Consider the following 6,946-nt stretch of genomic DNA (forward strand, 5'->3'; position numbering starts at 1 on the left):
ATCCACAGGATATTGGTTTCTGTCCTGAAATTCGTAATCTCCTGGCCAAAAGCTTCCAGATATCACCTCCTCACTCAACATTATCCAAAGCAAGAAGGAAATAATGAGGGCTAAGAGAGTGTTCCTCATGTGGTTCTATCTTCACTTAGAGAGGAATGTCTTATCTAGAAACTCCCCAAAGATCTCCCAACTCATCCAAAACTGCGCCTGCACCAAACTCGCAAAGGAGGATGGGATCACTATGGTTGAATGAGGCTGGTGAGGATCCTTTCTCCTGGAGCTTAACAGCCCATTGCCACCTGAACAAAATCAGGGGCGTTGACAGGAAAAACAAGGAATGGCTATTGGGTAAGATAGGAAGTGTCTGCCACAGCAGTCTCGGCTCTGCCTGAACCCCGGGAGGCTTAAAAAAGTCTGCCCTCGGGGGATATGTGGCATTCTGCAGGACGGATGAAGCTTGTACTCAAATTTTTAAATGACATACAGACTTCTTATCCACTGGAAACTTCTGAAATTCAGAAACAGAGGGCAGATCTCCTATCCTGAGCAGATAAACAAAACTTCCTAAGCCTCCTTTTCTTTTTTTTTCTTTTTTTTTTAATTTTTTATTTTTTTAATTAATTAAATTTATTGGGGTGACAATTGTTAGTAAATTTACATAGATTTCAGGTGTACAATTCTGTAAGCCTCCTTTTCTTGTTTGTAAAAGGGGCTTATCGCAGGATCTTCTTCAGGGCTGTGTTAGGAGGATTTTAAAAGTGAGTAGGAAGCACTTAGAATGGTTCTTGGTATGTGGGAAGCCCTAGATAAATCTTAACCTCACTAGTATTGCTAAGTGGCTTGGGGGACTAATTTTGAGTTTCTACATAACCCAAGGTCACTTCAAAATTTGGAGATACCTGGAACAGTTTCTGGGACTCGATTCACATAAATACACAAGAAGGAAAGGATGAGCATGTCGAGAGAAATTGTATGGGCTACACATATGACTTCTGAGAGACGAATGTCAAGCCACTACTCTGAACCAACAGAGACTCAGTGGACCCAAATCTGTCAAGTCCAGCAAAACCCAAGAAGGCAGCAGTGTGAAGTTACGGGCCCTTTACAGAGTCTCACTTCCCCTGAGACACTTTGGGGGCCAATTTGAAGAAGTTCCAGGACGAGCTGTGGCGCGCCAGAGCTGTGATCTGCCCGTCGAGGGGATGGTAAGGTTTTGATTCTGAGCTGTCTGCTTGCCAAGGAGCTACTCCAGGAAGCAGGAGACTTGGGGTGACCCAGAGGACCTTTCAAGAGCTGTTGACAGGAGCAAATGGGATGACCAGGGCCAGCAGAAGATGTAGCTGAGTCACAACACACAACACTCTAGGGAGGAACGGTCAGCAGGAGCTGGGGCCACTGGCACCCCCGTCACCGAGGGCTATGACCCACAAAAGCTGCACCATCCAGAGCAAGGTCTCAAAGGCCGTGCTAGAACCTGCCAGTGGAACCGACCCTCATTCTTCAAGATGGCAGCCCCCAGGTCGGAGCCGCGAGATCGTACTGCTCCAAAGTCTCTGGTCCCCCTGTCAGTTTATGGGATCAAAGTGCTCATCACTGAATAGCAAACGTTAGAGGGAACAGCATGTGCTTGGAAGGAAAAGACCTGGACCTGAGTTCTGGATTTTCCATTCTGTGACCTTGGGTAAGTCCCTCAATCCTCTGAGCTTCAGAGGATTTAATGAGCTAATATACATGAAAATGCTTTTTCTTCTTTTTAATACCATATAAAGTACCAGGACAATTACAAGTATTGTTATAATTATTTTCTGAGTCTATTCCTCAATAAGGAGCAAAATGAACAATTTTGCATGAAAGAACCTGAAGGGAATATCGCCCCAGAAAATCTGAGTGGGGACCCGAGCCAGTTTTAGAAACCTTTAATAGAAACAGAGCTCAAAGGATGAGGTTTGGAGAATAAGAGTTTCACTAATGAATAGGATCAGATTCAAATTTGTGATCTCAAGTCCTTGGGCCTTTGCATAAATGTGGTACAAGTTTTCAGCTGCTTAATGTTCTTGAAATCCCATTTTGTTTCAAACGAAAAACCACCTGATCGTTTCCTGAAGAGGGGTTTTTTTAGGGAAAATTGAAGCCGAACATATCTGTGGTTGATCTTCTGTCAGTACAATCCCTTCCAAAGTTCCTTACAAAAACCAGAAGGCAGCAGTATTTCGGCAGCTGGGGCAGAGGGACACATTACAAGATGCAATCTCGGCTGCTGTGTGGAGTCAGGACATCCAGTGCTGTGAGGGGGGGCATGCGCTCTGCCCTTCACCACCAGTCGGATGCATTCCTGCTCCCATCAGGAGTGGCACTACCTCCTTGCCTCCCCGCCTGGGGCACCACCTTCTCTTTTGGCAACTAGTGGTGCCTCTGACAGACTCCATCTGCCTATCCACTTTGAGTTTCCACGCACTGACATCTGGGATTCAAAGTTATTCAATCTACTGTCAACAGAACCTTAAGAAGAAGAAGGAGAAGGAGAAGAAGGAGAAGGAGGAAGGAAGGAAGGAAGGAAGGAAGGAAGGAAGGAAGGAAGGAAGGAAGGAAGGAAGGAAGGAAGGGAGGGAGGAAAGAAGGAAAGAAAGAAAGAAAGAGAGAGAGAGAGAGAGAGAGAGAGAAAGAAAGAAAGAAAGAAAGAAAGAAAGAAAGAAAGAAAGAAAGAAAGAAAGAAAGAAAGAAAGAAAGAAAGAAAGAAAGAAAGAAAACAGTCAAGAAATGAAAGAACCCAAACACTATCTAAAATGAAAGAGACACCATTACGTTTGTCTTTTTTTTTAATACAACTTTCCAACCCCCACGTGTTTATTCTACAATTAGAAAGGGTGTCATGATCACCCTCTAAAAATCTTGTTTTTGTAATACTGAATTTACCATATGATATTAATTTGGGGAAAGAAAAAAACAGGAAAGCAGCTACAGCACAAAGAGTTCTGCAGTGCAGTACTATGGAGTTTCAGAGGCAAGAGGAATAACTGACACAGTCTATTAATGTTTTCAGGCACAAAAGTGATGAAATTGTTTAGTTTGAGTACACATTGACTCTTGCCTACACTATTGCAGTAGACTGCATTGATTATCCTACTTCCCAATTTTCCCCTCCTCTGATTGAATCTCCAGAAATTACTGCCCTGAATCCTAAATCCGATCATGCACTTGATCTGGTCAGAAGCATTTACCACCTACAGAACTAAGAACTAGCCCTCAAAAACTTGGTATCCAAGGCTCCCTCAGTCATTTTCTACATAGGTGACACTGCCTCTTCCCCTAAGGGGTGTTTGAAAAAGTTTGGGGGCATTCTTCTCAGTGGTCAAAATAACATGGAGGACTACTGGATTTTAGAAGGTGGGGACCTGGGATACGCGTCCCCCGAGAATACCAATAGCATACCCATGGAGAAACTCTGAGCCTAACGTTTCAACTTTCCCTAACTTTATTTTGTCTCTTCCTTTGTCATAGCCAACACTCAAGCCACCCTGACTAGTCCCATTTCTAACGTCAAAGGCGGTGCTCACTAGTCTCTAGTCTGAGATGGCCTTCCCAACTCACTGGTCTTTGTCACCCTCAGTTCTTTAAAACCCAGAGTAAACTATTCCTAGCCTCCGATCAACGTTAATTTCTCCTAATTCTGTGGTCCCACATCACTTTGCTTAAACCTCTGCTCTAACACGTACTACTGTATTCTGCCTTCTTGCCATTTTCATCACTCTTACTTCCACTACCAAGGAATACATTCCTTGAGGATAGGAACCACTTTACACAGCTTTGTATACCTCAAATACTGAGCATTCACTTAGTGCCTGGCACTTAGATTGGTTGAATTTATTTGAATTAAACTCATTATTTTTAATTTTCCCCTATCAAATATACGTGGGGACATTTCAAATTGTTTTAAAACCACTAGTTGATTTAATATGTAAAGTCTTATTTTATTAGTTTTTCATTGGCAAATATCTGTTTAAACTGGAAAAAAAAAAAAAGTTGGTTTCTTGCTCCTGTAACTCAGACTGGGTTAAGTCCTTTCAAAAGAAACAGCCAAAAGGACTTAGTCTTCCAAAAGTCACAAGGAAAATGTAATTTTTTGGTGTTACCCAGTCAGATTTTTGTGTACACATAGCTCCCCAAATGACTAAACTTTACAAATTTCAGTTGACTTTAATTCAACTTTCCAAAAAAAAAAAAAATTTAAGTCACCTTTGGAGTGGGATGAAATGTGGAAATTTTCAACTCAAAGTAAGACTTTTTTTTTCCCCTAGCAAGCTGTGAGCAAATGAAAACAAGATTTGGCGGGAGAATTCTACCACCTCTACCATAGGATGGGTCACTGCCAGCACCATGCTTGTTGATGAGACATTTGGCAAAAGGCCTGCTGTAGAAATATAGTCTGTGACTTTATTTTGCTGAAGATTTCATCCGTGAAGATTTTCTTTTCCAGTTAGAGTTCTCCCAAGAGAGACATAGCTGCTTTTTGGAAACCTGTGAAGTGTTGGCAAGTCCTGCCCTGTTTACCATGGAAACTTGTACTTGGATAGAATTACAGTGTATGACCTGGTACAAGCATAAATGGATGTTTGATGCCTGCTATTTTCTCTTCATGTTGATTTGGAAATTATAAATCACAGAACCAGATCAACCAACTTTGATCTTTCCAGCTCATTCGTTCATTGTGGCATACGGTCATACCTACACAGACTTTAAAATAGATTGGCAGATGACAGAACATGTTATGATTAAAATTTACAGGTTAGGTTTCGAATAATCTGTATAGAGTTGCCTGAGAAAGAAGTAGACTATTTGTAAGCATGGGTGATTTAATGTCTGCTTATCTGTGTTTTCTTAGGGAGTTCTAAAACATATAGCTTCAAAATTGCATTGACAGATTATGATTTTTTTTTAATGAGAACGGAAGAAATTAACTAGCTCTGCCTGCAAGCAGGCATTATCTGCCTTCCTCTAAATAACTGTTTAAAGCATCTGGCCCAGGATTGTGTAAGAGATTTGTTTTTATGTCTTTGGGAAATAGTTAACTGTCTAATTCAGGACCTCGTCACTTCTCGCCTAGATTACTGCAATAGTTTCTAACTTGATCCCAGACCACAATTCTCGCACCCCACCCTCAATTCATTTGCCACACTCCTTCTTACTGGCACTGTCATTCAAAAAACAGATCTGATCACCCGAATCCAATGGTTCCAACCCATTAAAGGTTTTAAGGGAGCTTTTCGGAGAAAGTGCCTAATTAGCATGGCATGCAACGTTCTATCCTAGCCTTCCCTCTTGCCTGACAGAACTTTTCACTCTCTATTCCACTGTACCATGTGTCACTCTTTAAGGTATCACTCAGTTGTGCCTCTCTGCCTTTGAACCAGCGGTTCTCATGGACACAATGTCACCTCTGGAACGCCCTACCCTTTTTCTATGGCTCACTTCTATTCATCTTTCAGCTCATTTGCCACTTTCTCCAGAAACTAACTCAAAATTTCTCATCTAAGGAAAGTAACCTCCAAAGTGTTCCAGTAACTAAGAAAGGTGTTCCCCAATTTGTTCTAGTAACCTCGTGCGCATCTGGAGGATGGCAGCTGTCACACAATACTGCATTTTAATAGAATGGAAGTTCCAAGAGACCACATTTTATCCAGAGCCTAACAAATACTCTGGTATGTAGAAGGTACAGCATAAAAATTCACCAAATTATAAATGAACAAAAGGATAAATGAAAGAATCAACTTTTTGCATTTACATCATACTTATTTTTCTGGTTATACTTTCAGACACTGATATTCTTGAGTTTGGAGAGGATCTCAGTGATGAGGAATTCTTTTTTTCCCTTTCTACCATTTTGAGTAAACAAAGTAGATTTAAGAACCAAGTTTAGACAAACTAAAAAGGATTGAAGAATGTTCTTTGTGTGGCTAGCACGGCCATGGCTCGTGGTCCCAAGAAGAATCTGAAGTGTGTTGCAGCTCCAAAGAACCGGATGTTAATAAACAGACCAGTGTGTTGGCTCCTGGTCCATCTGGTGGTCCCCACAAGCTGAGAGAAGGTCCCCCCTTCATCGTTCTATGGAACAGACTTAAGTACAGCAGGAGAGGAGGTAAAGAGCTGTATGCAGCAGCTCATTAAGGTTGATGGCAGGCTCCGATCTGATATAACCTACTCTGATAGTTTATTTCATGGACGTCATCAGCATTGACAATTCTGAAGAAAACTCCTGTCTCATCTGTGACACCAAGGGTCGCTTCACTATTCGTCATCTTACACCGGAGGAAGCCAAGGACAACTGGTGCAAAGTGAGAAGGATCTTTCTGGGCACAAAAGGAGTCCCTCATCTGGTGATCCATGATGCTTGCACCAAGTGGGACCCTGGTCCCCCCATTAGGGTGAATGACATATTCGGATTGATTTGGAAATTGGATCACCAATTTCATCAAGTTTGACACAGGTAACCTGTATATGGTAACCAGAGGTGCTGACCTGGCAAGAACTTGGTGTGATCACCATCCGGGAGTGATATCCTGGTTCTTATTGACAGGGTTCACGTGAAAGATGCCAAAGGCGATGGCTTTACCACCTGGCTGTCCAAAATCTTAGTTATTAGCAAAAGCAACAAACCATGGATTTCTCTTTCCCGGGGAAAACGGATCCACCTCACCATTGCTGGAGAGAGAGACAAGAGACTGGCTGCCAACCAGAGCAGTGAGTGAAATGATCTCTAGGTTATATGTTTGGTAGGCTCTTCGTACTTGGCTGAAGACAATGTAGCATAATTTAAAAATATATAAAAAGTATTGAAGAGTGGCACAAATGATGTAAGAACTAAATATGAATTATTTATGCATTTGTCATTCAAAATGATTTTCTGACTCTTTGCACTCTTTACATTATATTGTCCAACCCAAAGCAACTA

The 6,946-nt window shown here is 41.8% G+C and overlaps 1 pseudogene across 1 annotated transcript; it reads left to right on the forward strand.

Moving 5' to 3' along the window:
* The first annotated feature begins 5,962 nt into the window (after nucleotides 1-5,962).
* On the forward strand, nucleotides 5,963-6,743 carry LOC308487813 (small ribosomal subunit protein eS4-like; annotated as a pseudogene). The gene has a single exon. The product of its transcript is annotated as a small ribosomal subunit protein eS4-like (transcript).
* Nucleotides 6,744-6,946: the final 203 nt, after the last annotated feature.

The sequence above is a fragment of the Rhinolophus hipposideros genome, assembly GCF_964194185.1.
Source record: "Rhinolophus hipposideros genome assembly, chromosome: 19".
In the NCBI taxonomy this organism is placed as follows: Eukaryota; Metazoa; Chordata; class Mammalia; order Chiroptera; family Rhinolophidae; genus Rhinolophus; species Rhinolophus hipposideros.